This window comes from Penaeus monodon, chromosome 23 (assembly GCF_015228065.2).
Source record: "Penaeus monodon isolate SGIC_2016 chromosome 23, NSTDA_Pmon_1, whole genome shotgun sequence".
In the NCBI taxonomy this organism is placed as follows: domain Eukaryota; kingdom Metazoa; phylum Arthropoda; class Malacostraca; order Decapoda; family Penaeidae; genus Penaeus; species Penaeus monodon.
Window position 1 is genome coordinate 9,066,931 of NC_051408.1, and position 205 is coordinate 9,067,135.

Below are 205 nucleotides of genomic sequence, written 5' to 3' on the forward strand. Positions count from 1 at the left end.
TCCGGTTCAGAATAGAATTGAACTCTCCTTTAGGGGATTTAAGCGGGATGTCAATGTGTGGAGAGAGAATCAGGGGTGCATATACTATCAGTCCTCCTGGCGGCTATGATTTGAATAGTGAATGACCCCCTCACCTGAGTAAACACGTGAGTAGATGTGTGATTAAACAAGCTCACATGAGTTTAAGCCGACCTCCTCCCCTGCC

At 46.8% G+C, this 205-nt stretch overlaps 1 protein-coding gene across 2 annotated transcripts in view; it reads right to left on the reverse strand.

Annotated features, from left to right (window-relative positions):
* The window catches only part of LOC119587789, a 122,239-nt gene that overhangs the window by 57,827 nt on the left and 64,207 nt on the right, over positions 1-205 (reverse strand). The window lies entirely within an intron of this gene.